General features: G+C 42.8%; 2 pseudogenes; one reads left to right on the top strand and one right to left on the bottom strand.

The window, feature by feature from the left end:
- Positions 1-5,623: 5,623 nt before the first annotated feature.
- On the bottom strand, positions 5,624-8,719 carry LOC147457277 (uncharacterized; annotated as a pseudogene).
- LOC147457278 (RNA-binding protein CP29B, chloroplastic-like) lies at positions 8,718-13,159 on the top strand (annotated as a pseudogene).
- Positions 13,160-15,088: the final 1,929 nt, after the last annotated feature.

Consider the following 15,088-nt stretch of genomic DNA (forward strand, 5'->3'; position numbering starts at 1 on the left):
GTGATCGTTTGCATATGTACAATTTTGTAGTGCTTATGTTTATGGTTTATGCTTATGTTTATGGTATGGCACATATGTTATGGTTAAGGTTTGACAATCAACTTAAGGTTATGGTTTTGCTTTGATGGTATGTAAATCATGTGATGGTTATGGTTATGGTTGTGCAATGATGGTATGGTTGTTATGGTTATGGTATGACAAGCAAGTTATGGTAATGGTTATGGTATGGCAAACAGGTTATGTTTATGGTTTTATAGTTTTCGACTCATGGTTTAATTATGGTTATAAAATTTTTATGCCGTTTTTCCACGATCAAGCTTTTGATTTTGTGGTTATGTTATTCTTACAATTTTGCTAATTGCCATACACGCTCTTTAGCGTCAGCTTGTAGGTGGAGTGTGGTTGCTTGTGCACTCTTCCTTTGGGCAGAGAGAGCTGTTTTCTTTTGCTGAAGGACATGCAGCATCAGTTCCCAGCCCTCTCTGCCCAAAAAATTTTCGCAAGTTTGATTGTCGGCACAAATTATGATATGAGCGTCGGTAAAGACTTCTAAAACAGCATCGAAATATGCTATAGAAACACTGATGCTTATTTCATAGTGCATTCCACGATCATTTTGAAGCTTGTTCCGACGTTGTGTATACCTATGGTTATTCTGACGTTACAAAACCGACGTCTCTTCCGAGGCCTATTTCGGCACTTTTTAGTTTTAAAACTAACTTTAATTCGTCGGTACCTGTGCCGATTTCTGCACGACATGTTGTGGTGTGTCACTTTAGCTTAGGCACCATCTCTATAAGCCGCCCAAAAGTAACATCTCCTTTCCTGCTTGTTAGATCCTCCTTCAAGTCATAGCTTAATTGCCCATCCCCTAGTGGGAAATCTGAAACATGAAACTTGCGACGAGCCCTTTTTTCCCTCTTGGCCTTGACATCCTCGTCTTCATGGCTCTTTCCCTTCTTCTTGCTAGGACCTGGGGCACTTCTTCCTTCCTTATCATGTGTGGTCCTCTTCCCAATAGGCATCACTAATGTATCCTCTAGCTTTGCTTCCTTCTCCAAGGTGACCACACTTATCACTTTTGTCTTTCCCTTTTCCTCTTGGGTTAATCCATTGGTTCCTTCTTCTCTTTTAATTTCAATGCCATAATCATTTGACCTAGTTAGCACCTGTCTTGGTAATGGATACATGTCTCCACCCATCCTTGGTGGCTTATCACATTGCGGGTTGAAGTGGCCTAACTCTTCTCAATTATAACACGTGGGCGTCTACCTCCTCTACCATTGCTTTGTCCAACACCATTCCTGGGTCTTTCTTCACCTCCCGACTGATTTGCAAACCTCCCCCACCTCAATTATTTCCCACATTACCTAGCATGTTTAGACTGAGATTCTTTCATTAAATCTACCACTTGCCTCATGTCTTGCCTTAGCCCATCATCTTGCATCGTTGTAGTGACCACCGCTGGCATAACCTGAGGAGTAACAGAAACCACTGGTTCATGATGAACCCATGGCATGTGACCTTGCAAAGAACCCATAGACTGAAATTCAGACCTCATGGGCAAAGACTCTACTCCTAGCTGACTCATTCTTCTCAACTTCTACTCTTTGTTCCTCGCTACATTTAGTGCATCTTCATATGTTCTAGGCTTCTTTAGCTCCACTCTCCAACGTATATTCTCCCAAAGACCAGCCAAGAACTTGTTCTTCTTCATCATGTTAGGTGGAGGTACATGTGGTGCTAAGGCCTTGCAAATCCGCTCCCATCCCATTGAAAACTTACCTATGTATGCATCTACTGGCTCACCTTCCCTCTGCACCAAACCATGTACTTCTTGCCACACTTTGTCTGGATATTCTGTCTTCACAAACTCCACTCGCAATCCATGCCTTAGATTGTCCCAACTTAATCTCATAGGTGGATCATCCACACGCAACTCCTCTTCAAATGCTTTGGACCAAACTCGTGCATCACTCTTCAAACAAATCTGGAGAAGACGTAATATTTGCGTAGGATCATGAATCTGGTTGCTAATGCAGGCAACCTCCATCTTTTCCAAAAAGTCTTCCACATCTTCATCACCTCTTTCATGAAATTCCGGATAAGAGAAAGCCATGGATACCCAAGTTTTGATGCTTTGATAACCCCTTCTAACATAGGTGCAAGAACCCAAAACTTTTTACTGACTCAATCCCCAGAAACTTCAAGGAGCTCATCTTTAGATAAGTACAAACACATACACATCAAATGAGTTTTCATAGTTAATCATTGGAATTACAACAGGCAAAGGGGATTCCAATATCTCTCTTAATCTTCTTGGCCCGAACATAAAGACTATGCGCTGCTGAAAAAAATCTTCCTGGACACATGAACATTTATCTGGATTCTTTGTGTTAAATGAAAATGAGTGAATTGAGGTCCATTTTGATCATCCATTAAAGCAAACCATGCAGCTCCCAAGAAGGCACACCTGACTTATCCTCTGATTTTGCCAGAATTTCAGCAACATAACATCATAAATGGCTCAAAAGACCAAAAAACCAATCATCACAACTTGAAATTTTTTTGGCAAAGTTTCCCCATAAGTAGAGCATTAAGACCCCAAAATATAGACTATATATGTATGCATAACCTGCCAACAAAAGAACCCGAGCATCAAGTAGGAATCACTAGTACATAGCCACATAGCCTATGGCGAGGTCACAAAAGGGGTGCTCCAGCCACCTGTATCACCAAAAGGATCTCACATTTGAGAATCCCCCAGCTCAATAAAACCTCACGCTTTGACCCTCTCATGAAAGCTTATGCAAATCTCGTATAGTCAAGTCTCAGAAATGACTATCATCTAGACCAAGTCTTAGAAATGGCTGGGACTGCCAAATAAAACCAAGTATAGCTCCACAAAGGCGTACAATGGAAGTATCCACAAGTATCGTACAATACAAGACAATGCGCTCATATAGGCACCAAATGATGCATACCCACGGCAACTGCAAGTGACTTTCACTTGCCAGTATATCACTCTACTCCAGCTACCTGTACCTATGTGAATCACATGTACCAGTACCTATAACCTGTAACCTATAAACTATAACCTGTAACCTGTAACCTGTAACCTGTAACCTGTGATCTGTGATCTGCAACCTGTAATCCCGAAGCTGAAGATACTCGAAGAAGATCCTTCGTGGGGACACCAAAAGAATGTGAGCGGGATAGAAACACACACAACGCCTCTATAATCACCCGACACACACTCTTGGGATGATACACACACACACTATGGGGCACCACTCGGTTTACACAACCCACCTGGCCGTGACAGGAAACACACCGATGGAGTGAGAGGAGAGAGACTATCCATTTGCCCACTCAACACATAGAGAGAGAGAGAGAGACACACACACACCCAAAAAACTCAACTCAAAAGAGGAAGATTTGTGATGTTTAGATACAATTGAGCATGGGCCAACACCAATGGGGCAAATAGCTCACACAATATGGATGAAATATGTCAGATACAAATACAAATTTGAATAGAGGCTTCGCTCATAGGAGAAACTTACACAGTCAAAATAATAGAAAAAAGTGAGAAATTTGGCAAAATGGATAGCGCCATTGCGTCCGGAACGGCCAAAAACCTCATTCTACTATATCAAAGTGCTCAAATCCGACCTCGGATGAGCAGTTTATGGCCAAAACAGACTCCAAAAACAGTAAAAATTAAGTTGCGGCTGTTCCTCCTCTTTTCTCCACGTTTTTTTCTGGTTTCTCTCAGGTTTTTCAATATCCACACTTCACTTTATACCTTGGGAACCTTTGGCCTTTTGATTGACCTCAAACGGACCCCGAACAGGCCAAAAATTGGCCACGTAGTGCATTTTTGTCACCCTTCTACATCCATCCGCACACTTGGCACTCAACTTTTGCCAATAATGCATCCCGCAATCATGTGAAGTGGCCCCTAAATATAGTTCTCATGATGAACTTTTTGCATAATTGATTACAAGAAAACACTCCCGTTGTGTCCTCGCTTACCACGTGCAAGTATTGACCCCATTCGACCTCCTGACGCCACTAGATGCCATCTGATGCACCTGCTTACCTCATGGCGTTGGCCCACTGATAGCTTCCTTGATAAGTTTTACGCTCCACCAACTCCTCATTATTGTAGAAAAACATAGTAGTAATGGTGATAATGGAAATCGATGTACTATGTACACGCTGTACTACCTGTACACATGTGGGCCCCACGTAACCACATGGCTCTGGAAAATGGGCAATTATTTGATGCACCATGCATGTGTATGTACATATGCGCAATCACTTCTTCCAAAAAACTCCTAACGGCACTTGTGCAATGTGAACTGCAAGAGCTCAGGCAGCCCATTTCGTTGGTCCACGTAAGCGAAACATGAGCAGTATGAATAGACCCTAAGTGCCAAAAGAGCTTGCCGAGACATTTGTTAGGGCAGCTTCCCTTAGCACTATATACCATGGGGTCTTCAATGAAAGGCCAAGCTGTGGGATCTGCACCTGGGAAGTGAGGTGTGAGTGGCGAGAGGATCTGGAATATCCACGTCACCCTTTAAACAGTAAACTCAGCTCAAAATTGTAAACTCAGACGTCGATGCTAACGGGGCAGTGAGTGGGGTGCTAAGGTGGAGCTTAGGTGGAGGCTTACTCAGCCTATAGGGATACCGATTCGTGCACATCATGTTGGTGCACGCAGGTTATACCATCCATGCAACTCTCCATGCAAGTAGGGGAGGTGGTGGGACTGGAGAGAGTCCTATGCATGCGGGGCTGGGGGAGCTGAGGTGTGGCAGGGGGATGTGAGGACTCGTGAGCATGCAGGGAGGGCCATCATGGGCAGATGGTCATAGTCTGTAGATCTAGAGGCAAACCTTGCAGGGCACACGTTGTCGCGCTAGCGGGGCTGTGTAAGAGAGAACAGAAGTGCAACAAACCAACAAACAAAAGAGGAGAGGATTTGACCGTCAAGTTTGGTTACATTACTCAGACTATGTGTGTGTGCACATGTAGAGGGATGTTGTTTGAGGCACTAGTGTGTGTGTGTGTGTGTGTGTGTGTATGTTATTCCATCGGGGCACAATGAGCTATGAGGGTCATTGTGTGTGTGCCTAGGGTTTGTAAATGGAGAACAGACATGTAAGTGCTTGCACTAGTCTATCTATAAAGGATGGCTCCATCGGAGCACTCGGATTCAGAGCGCGAGTTGCGCCAATAGTTTTTGTTGTATGCGCACTGGGTGTGGTTGTTGCTCTTTTGGGCAGCTTGGGTTTACTGCTTGAATAAGGGAGCCTTGTACAACGATGTATTCTGCTTTGAAGCCATTGTGCACGAGATCACAACTCCTCTACTCCTTGATGTAGCTTGTTGAGGTTCTTGGGCAAAGAACTAGGGTAGTGTGCGTTGGTGTAGAGGGAGAAGCACATGTACAGTATGCATAGGCAGAGAGGGCCCAAATGCATCATGTGTTTTGCGCTATGAAAAACTCAAAACATTCATTGCAATGTTTTATCCCGTTTTGTAGAGAGAGAGTCCAAAATGGGCTGGCCAAAGAAGAGAGAGGGGGCCGGGGGGACAATTTTTTTGTATTTCAAATATTACCACGTATATTACCACCTATATTACCGCGTGTATTGCCACTAAAATTGCCGCACTTAATACCAAACCCCGTTTTAGCGCTTAAACGTTCAAATTTTGGTGTTTCCCTCTGTTTTGCTTGTGAATAAAAATTAAAAAACATTATTTAAAATTTTAAAAAATGAAAGAAAGTTTAAAACATGAAACGATGGCTATGTGGATAAACATGAAAATACAAAGAGGAAGCTCCATTCTAGAGTTATGCATGTGTCTCCATGTAAAGCAAGCATTGTCAGCGATGAGAAGCCAAACATGGAGGACATCTTTTGTCCAGGCATGGGGACTACTTTCTCGGACTTCGCATATGACCACATGAGTGACCTCCATGCCATCCATCCATCATGTTTTGGATTGCCTCTCACAAACTGGGGCAGTTGATTCATCTCGTTATAGCAAAACATAGACAAGCTTGTTTTTATGTTTTTACAAGTGGAACCCCTCGTCTTCTACCTACACCCTCCAAGCTTGGGGATGGCATGCCTTGTGATGAACCAGAAAGCCCTTTATTCAAGAAAGCGTCCTCGCCTTGAAGGTAATCATGGCACTATTTGCTTAGTGCCCTTTGGAGCCTACATTTTTTAATCTTCATCATGATAGATTGAAGTGTGCCCACATTTTACGAGATGGCAGCACCTATGTTAGTTTCTTCAAGCTCTATCTTGCAACAATGTGCAAGTGTCCTACACTTTTGCAAGAACCTTTCACATTCTCTTGCAAATGGGCTATCCAAAGAAGAGAGAGGGGGACTGTATGCCCAATTTTTGGTGTTTAAATTTATCGCGGATATTATCGCTTCTACTACAACACACTTCCTCGGAGCAGCACACGTTCACCTGAGCGATTGCATCCATGCATTCTTCACATATTCTGAAAGGTTTTACGTAGTGGTGCCAAAGGGCTCTCTTGTCATGAAAAGTGTTGAGCAAGGAGCACAATAAAGGAGCTCCTCTTCAAAGCACTCTTGCACTGTGCACAACACAAAACGCTAGCTCCACTTGCACCCATAACGCTTCATAACAACAACAAAATGCAATGTGTGAAAGTGAATGCGAGGGAGAGAAAGAGGTTATAACCGTCGTAATTGTCTGTAGCATTATCGCGCAATGATTTGGAGCCAAAATATGCAAATTTGTGTACGCTTATCTAATTTTCTTAGAATAGTACAAAGCATTTGTTACTCCTCATAAATAATTGTTCCAAAAAAACATAGATATTTTGTCATTAATTAAATTCATCACACCCATTTGATTCACATAATTTAGCATGCTTCACAAAATTAGAGAGAGAAAGAGGTGGAGAGAGAGAGATCGGAGAGAGATGAATGAACGACACGACAAAAAAAATTTCATAACTTAAAGTATACAAAATGTTTATGAATCATCTTTCAAAGATCTCTATAAGAAACGTCATACAATTCTAAGCCCATGGCTCCTAAATCAATAAAGAGTTTAATAGAATTGTCGTTTGTGGATGTGTTGGCGTTCATCATCCTACATCTCATCATCATCATCATGGCAATCATCCTCGCTAAGACTGGTAGCCATGGGACTTGAATCGTCAATCTCTCTCTCTTCTGTCTCCCCCTCATCCAAAGTAGTAGGTGGGAGAGGGTCAAAGATGGTCTCCACTTCATTAGTGGCAAAAATGGTTCTCCCTCGAGGTGTTATGGAACTACAAACCAAAGTTTTGGGTGGTGGATTGATGGGATATAGATGACCTATAGAAGAGAAGTTCAGAGTGAGTAACATTGGTATAATTAATGTTACAAGTTAATAAGGGTAAAGAAGGTAATCACTCACCTCCTCACTATTGCGTGGAAAAACTAAATTGTCATACCTCCCTGTGTGATGCACACTAGAGTCCACTATGTAAAGGCCATTCTCATGCCGTCTAGACATATTTGCAAACCACTTGCACTCGAAGATGAAGGTATGAAAGGTTCTAAATTGATTTTTAGTATCCTTTCAATAGTCCCACAATACCTAGCTTCATCACCATTTGTGTCAAAGTTTCCTATGATGCCACAGTCCATGGTGGTTCGACGCTCGTCAATGTGGAGTGTACGAAAGTGTCGACCCTTTGACCACATAGAGTTGAAGGAAAGGCACTATAAAATAGAAAAAAATATTTTATCAATTACAATTACAAAGATAAAACCAAGGAGAAACTAAACAATATGGTTTAAGTATATGGGCTCTCTACCTTTGGCACACAACCTTGTTCATACTCCCATTCTTTGTCGGTGATGTCTTCTCCACGTGCTTTTGCTTCGGTCATTCTCTCATGAATCCACTCAGTGCTAATGAGATCTAGGAAACATGCAAGGTGTCGAGGCATTGGGGGTGCCCTCCTACCTCCATACACTTGCTTCCATGCTTCCCTCTCCTGCAAACGCCTTTCCTTTGACATTGTCCACAAGTCCACCCACTTGGTCATTACCTTTGCATTGAGGATGCAAAAGTTATTGACCACTTAGGATAGATTCATATCCATGTTAAATAATTTTCCCTTTCCACTTGGCAAGTGTGAAGTCATCCTTGCATCCTCCTCATCTGACCACATGCAAGGCATTGAGGGATCAACTTGTGCCTAATACTCTGAAATATAAACAAATGCCTCTTGCTCGATCCATCCTTCAGCCATGCATGACTCTGGCTGGGACCGTAGTCGCACAAAATCTTAGAGCATCTTTAAAAACCTCGCTAGAAAGAACACCCATCGTGCATGAACTACTCTACATATAGCAATATCCTCAACCATGTGAACCAAGAGGTGGATTTGTCTAAGAAGAACGGATCGAGGGAATGCATCCTCAATGGCACACATGTTTTCCACGGCAAGTGTTTAAGCAGCATGGATGGTATCTATCTCAATTCTTTGAAGCTTACAAATCTACAAGATAACACACAAGAGTACATGTCATGCACTATAGTTTTCCCTTCTTTCTAAAGGGCTTTTCCCTTTACCAATGGGAAGATTATCTTTGGGGTTAAATATCTACAAGAGCATGTTTTGCCACAAACTTTTTTGCTTTGCATATAATTGTCATGGTTGGGAGTGAAGAGTTGACAGTGCCAATGGAGAGAACAAGCAATCACTTGGGAGATGAGTTTTATATTGTGGATGAATCTCTTTCTACAAAGTTCATGGTGCTAGTCAAAGATGACACAGTCTCAAATTCTACTGGCATGGTTGCTCCATTGGTGGATATTCCCTACATAGACCTTACTAGTCCAAGAAAGGAACAACTCTTTGGAGAACAAGCATTGCAAAACTCTATCAAGGTAAGGAGTACAGATAGTATTTTGTCATTTTTTAATGCAATGACGAAGCCCAACACTTTGATGAAGCTTCTTTCAAAGATAGTGGACATCAAACAAGTGTCAAAAATACCAAAGGTGTACAATGGTAGCATGGTGTTTGAGTTTCCACCGACCTTAGGAAAGGTTTATCCAATGGATGCTATGGAACATAAGTATGATCCACACCATTGGACCAAACCGCAAATCCGAAATATTACATTTCCTGGAGTGTGTCAAAAAAGCCAGTGTGCAGGTGCTCTAAAATGTCTCAATGAAAGTTGTTCTAAATTGGTTAATTTTGGGAAGTCAAACACAACACATTTCAATGGTAGCATGCTAAAATTACCTTGTGTGGGCGAGTTTTGCGACGGATTAGGTGGTACGCTTAATTTCCACTATTGCGATCAACCACCCATTTGTTTGCGTACATGTGATTGCTTTGTATATTATGTCATGCCAAGGGATGAGAGTATTAGCAGATTAATGGTACATAAAGGAACTCACCAACATGACATGCGGGATGGGTCGTTCAAAAGGGATCACCAATAAAACCAAAGAAATGGTTGCACGAGTTCTTAGTGTGGATAGACATCCAGGTACAAGAAAGGTGCAAATGTGTGTGGCAAAGGAAATTGTGACGACAACTTTGATGCAAGAGGGGAGCTCTAGGCATGTACTTGGTGAGCAAGAATTTCTAAATGTTGTTGAGGCAATGGGTCCCTTGGTGGAGGACAATCGGTGAGGATGCTTTAATTTTTTCTTGTTTGGACATAATATTTTAAAGTAATGTAACTCTAAAGTACAGGTTTCGATGGTCCGTGGCTGCAACTAGGAGTGAGCCAACAAAGGAGGGCTTTGGTGTGGTCTCCTTGCTGCGGCTAAAAAGAGATTGCACATATGATTTTTTTCACAAAAGTAGGTTTCCCGGGCAAGGAGCAGAAGGGGAGAGTTGTTTTGTGTTCAAGATGTCTACAGTAGGTCCTACATCTGGATTGGATTTGGTTAATAGAATGTGATGAAGTGGACCTGGAGATCTTTGGCACGCTTGGGTCCAATTTGATCACACTCACCGAGTGACGGATTGGGTGACCATGGCATGCCATGTTTACGATCCAGGGTTTGTTGTCTGAAGAACATATTTCAAAGTTTGGCATATCTTAAGAAACAACCAGCAACGTGTTTACTAATGCGCTTGTCTTCTATTGCAGCATGTAGGATCTCCTCACTATTGCAACATGTGAGATCAAAGAGGAAGATATGAAAGCACAAATTCTTTTCTGGCAGTGCATAAAAAAAGTTATGGAGGGTCATGGATGTGAGAGAGCGGATTTCCATGGATTCATGGCGGACGAAGCTCAACCCTACTGGAATGCAATTCGCACAATGTTCAATGGTGGCAAAGACAATGTTCTACTACATCGAGAGCGATCTTGCCTTTTTCATTGGAAACAAAGCATGGTGGCACACACCACAAAGTACATTGTCTCTTCATCTCAACAAACCCACAAAGACATGTGCAAAAAGTGGCGTCTAGCCCCCTCTAAAGAGACAACTACAATGGAGTCTCGTCTACCTCGACAATGGTGGCGAAATGGAAACTGCATGGATAAAAACATCCCTACAATGGACTCTTGATTGAGTTGGTGGGAGGTGCGTATTTCACACTGGGGGAACATCATGCCAGCAATAGAGAGAAGTGCTGATGGGGCAAACACTCCAAGAACCAACTTGGCCGAGGGCAAGCGTGGTAGCTGGCTTGCAGGTGAAGAATTCAAAAGAAAAATCTCAAATAAGTCTATAAGCACTTATTGCACACTGCTCATTGATAGACCATGACATTTTGGACCCTACTCAGATGCAACCATCTCTCCGTTTGGTCCCTTGGTTGAGATAGGTCTAGAAGCACATATCTATATTCTAACTCTTGTTCCCCTTTTATCTTCCCATATTAAATGACCGGTTTAACATGAGAAAATCATTTGGTAAAGTGAGATATTAGATTTTATGATAGAGTTCACCAAGGTTTTCTATTGTATCAAACTCAGCAATGAAGAAAGCTTTTTTATATTGATTGTCTCTCCTCTCTTGTGAATCCTCTCTCGTGAAGTCTCTACCTTTTAGCTATTGTGTTATTATCAATTCTTGTTACACAGATTTGTCATAGCTAAAAGCAACCCACTCACATATGAAGGGAAAGAGAATCAAAAGAGAGAGAGCTAGGGAGAGATTGCATTCGGTATAGGGCCAGAAATTGCAACCCTGTCCGCACTTCGTTTGTATGTCACCCTGCACACAATGGATAACTTTTTAATAGGCCTTCCTCAAGGACGGGTGATTTTTGCCGAGACCTTCCAGAGGAAGGGCACCTTTTGGAAAAGCCCTTCTAAGACCAGTTCTATATCAAGTACATTTTGGAGGGTTTTATGTGCATTATGTGAGTACGTCAATAATTTATAATGGTTGGATTTAAGTTTTGATCTAGTGCTAACGTGCTCCAAAGTTCAGAGAACAGGAGTAAGCTCCCTCCATCGTGCATGTCGGGACTCTAGTCTAGATGTTGGACTTTGAGCTGAAATAGAGCTCTTGTTGCTACTTCTCCACCTTCGCCATCTTCACCCTTCTCTCTAAAAGCAAAGGATTCAGCGGCCAGCCTCTTCCTTGCTGCTTTCTCCTCCTTCACAAACTTCTCTCTTCTCTTTAAAAGCAGAGGATTCAGCCTTGCAGGAAGTGCTAGCCATAGGTGGAACTTGGTCGTGCTGCCTGCATCAACAAAGCTGTGGAGACAGTGGTGAGTAACGACTCATGAGTGTGTCAGAAACGAGAGAGAGAGAGAGAGAGAGAGAGAGAGAGAGAGAGAGAGAGAGAGAGAATTTTCGGGGATTAATAACTCCGCCCCTCATTTGAGACTTCTCTCTACACACCCACCCCAATTTCTACTACCCTTTGCAAGTAGGTTTAGGGTTTCTGCAGAGACCTTTGCTTCCTCTCCATCACTATGGTGTTTGCCTGTTTCTCAGCTTCAGTTAGTGGCTTGCTTGCTGCAGCAGCAATGACTATGGCGACATTGGTTAAATATTGGCCTGCTTGCCATCGTGGTGAAGCAGCACCTTCCGGTTGCCAGTCAACCTTCACCGGTCACCATACGTTGACCAAAAGTAGTCAACGCGGCATAGACACGGAGTGTCAACCCTTGCACCTCAGATTTTAGTGACACAAGCACTACCGCTACGCCCACACATGCATGCTTGTGCAAATGGTGTGCATTGCTCTTCATATGTGTGAGCAGGTTGCTGGGCTTCGAGTAAGTGTGATGACCGGCATGGCCAGTCATCGTCACCTACACGGTGGCTAGCTAGACGATATTTACCCATAGCACCGAAGGCTGCTTAACTCTCTCACAAGCCCCTCGCTCCTTGTGTAGCTTGCGACCTTTTGATCTTTGCATGCTCTCTCTGTCTATCCCTTACCGAGCTCTACACCGACATGGATTTGCTATAGTTGGGCAAGCTCATGGTGAGCTCTCCGTGGAAGAAGCTCAAAGCGCTTGGCGCCTCCTCAGCTAAAGATGAGCATGAAGGAGGCTTTGATAATTGTCCTTCCTATGGGGAACCTCTTAAATTTGGTGTCAAACTCTATGTTGGAAATCTGCCGTGGAGATGCAATAGTCAGGAGCAGGCTGGCGACTTTCAGAAAGTGGGTAGCGTAGACATGGTTGAGCCTTGAGGTCATTTTTGGGCCTGGAGAGGGGATGCACCTCCTCCACGTGCTCCAAGAATGGATCAAAACAATGTCAACAAGTTGTTTGTGGGAAATTTAACGTGGGGAGTTGATGAAGGGATGCTTCATGATATGTTCAGAGGCATGGAAAATTGCTGGAGGCCAAAGTTGTAAGTGATAGGGAGACAGGGCGGTCCCGTGATTTTGGTTTTGTCACAATATCATCCGAGTCTGAAGTAAATGATGCTTTCAACAAAATGGATGGAGCCTAGGAATCTGCATGTGAATCAGGCGGGTGAGAGACCTTCTTTCAGAGGAGATTTCTTATAAAAACTAGAAGCCTTCTTGGCTAGGTTTTGAATGCCTTCAATCAGAGGCAATGTTCTTGAGGGTGGGAGTTGGGACTTGCTACCTACCGAAGCACATAGTCCTGGGAAGTAGAGGTGTGATTGTGGAGTGTGATATTTTGAGGTTTCCAGGTTGTTCGGCTTAATTATTGTAGCTTCGAGTCATCAAGGTTTTTTTTTCTATCCACATATATTGTTCCTTTATCAATCTGGCTCTACTGGGAAAATTGTCAGTTGAAAATCAAAATAGAAAAGAATTAGACCTTGTATATGACTCTTGATCACTATTATTATGTGCTACCTTGAAGAGCTATGTAACCTTTTGACTAAAAATGGGTGAGACCTTCAAGGGTGTAAGGAGAGAGAGAGAGAGAGAGAGAGAGAGAGAGAGAGAGAGAGAGAGAGCTTTCCAATGTAGCTATAGTTTTCACTTATAATCAACGGATGACAAAAAATCAGCAGCCTTGGCACTCCTCACATTGTTATGTTAGCTTTAGCTGTGATATCTGACTGTAAAATATGTTTTTCTTAGTGTGCACATATGAATCAGTCTGTCTTATGAGCATTGGGAATGCTCCCAGGCAAAGGTGACAATGTCCTCTACATTTGTGGGGTCTGTTGATTTTTTTTAACAAAATGATCTAACATGTACAATTCGTGTAGTAGTGATGCTACACATCTGAATGACTCTGTTTTATGACAACTTACAAGTCTTCCCAAGCACATGTGACAATGTATTGAAGATCCGTTGATTGCTTCTAATCTAACAATGCATCATTTGCATTTTGTATTTTAATTGTGGTGATACCTACATACATGAATGTCTCTGGTTGCTGGGGATGCTTAGAGATATGTGTAACAATGTTCTCTACAATCGTGGCATTTGTTGCTCACTTCTTATCGAATGATTTGTCTTATAACAAAACCATTTAGCTCATTTGAAATAGTATGTTTATTCCTTTGGCCTTTGTTTGTTATCGGCAAGGGTGGAGATGTTTTGCTCATTTGAATAGTACGTTTATTGCTTTGGCCTGTGTTTGTTATCAGCAGGGGTGTAATAGTGGTTCACTAGAGCTCTCTATTCCCAGTCATGGTTTTTCTATTTAAAAAAAAGAAGTAAAATGCATAGATGAGCTTTTCTTCGTGATTCTTTTTGCTGGCAATGTTTGCTACGCAATAGTTTCCCGGCTTTATTGTCTATCTTGAATTTTTATCCTCTTGTTTCATTGGGAATTGGGATGAGTGTTCAAAGTGTTTCTTAGAATGATGCTTTGTTGAATTCTAAGTGTAGATTATTTCCAAAATTAGAATTGAGACTTAGTAAGCTTGCATATTTTATGGCTTTGACTTGAATCTTTTATCAAACAAAGTGACACTTAAGGTTCCAACGTGCGACTTGCAAGAATACGGTTCCACTTTTGAAGCAACTCTGTCAAGGTTCTCCCTTGTTTCTTATGTGGTTCTCTTCTATTTCTATGTATGTATGTTGGAAAGCACGCTGTGATGAGAGCTTACTTGTGTGTTATGTGTAGATTCATGTAGACGGTAGAGATGGTGTCATGCCAAGGGCAATGCCCAGTGGTCAAGGACGAGGCCCAAGGGGCCGGCTGCAAGTGTGGATAGGGAAGGAGGCCCAAGGGGCTATTTAATGGGAGGTTGGGAGGCTCATTCTCGGCAGTCCCACCATGGGCTTTACACTGGTATCAGAGCTCGGTGGAGGAGGGAGCTATGGAGGAAGGGGAAAGGTATTGCATGTTCTATGCAGGGTGTTGCATGTGACCTCTCTCTCTCTCTCTCTCTCTCTCTCTCTCTCTCTCTCTCTCTCTCTCTCTCTCTCTCTCTCTCTCGTTCCCATGGCGGGCATAGCCTCTTGGTTCAAGGAGAAGGGACCATCTGTTGAGATAGGGCGCGGGCAAGAGCCCTTATCTGGAGAGGAAAGGCTGTCAAAGCTATGAAGATGAAGGGGCGGGCATCAACCCTAACGAGGGGAGGGTGTTGGGGGGAGACTTGCTCCAAAACGCATGGCGTTGAGCTCCAAGAATTGCCATGAGC

This window comes from Adiantum capillus-veneris, chromosome 5, assembly GCF_014529385.1.
Source record: "Adiantum capillus-veneris isolate H3 chromosome 5, ASM1452938v2, whole genome shotgun sequence".
NCBI lineage: Eukaryota > Viridiplantae > Streptophyta > Polypodiopsida > Polypodiales > Pteridaceae > Adiantum > Adiantum capillus-veneris.